The sequence below is a fragment of the Sinocyclocheilus anshuiensis genome, unplaced genomic scaffold (assembly GCF_001515605.1).
Source record: "Sinocyclocheilus anshuiensis isolate Anshui unplaced genomic scaffold, SAMN03320099.WGS_v1.1 scaffold1105, whole genome shotgun sequence".
Taxonomy (NCBI): Eukaryota; Metazoa; Chordata; class Actinopteri; order Cypriniformes; family Cyprinidae; genus Sinocyclocheilus; species Sinocyclocheilus anshuiensis.
Window position 1 is genome coordinate 333,039 of NW_015558596.1, and position 228 is coordinate 333,266.

The following is a 228-nucleotide window of genomic DNA, read 5'->3' on the forward strand; positions in this document are numbered from 1 at the left end:
TGAGGTTAAATACATATTTAAAATCATAACAAGAAATATTTTAATAGCTATGATACTGTTTTTGAAATCAAATCTTTGCATAGACAGGAAACACTGGACTGGAATCTAACAATGCCTTGGAAAAAAACAGTTAATCTTTTAAAAAAAATGAAGCATAGCTATACATAAACCCATATAGGAAATTATCGAGTTATCGAATAAGCATGTTCTAAACTCCTGAAACATTGG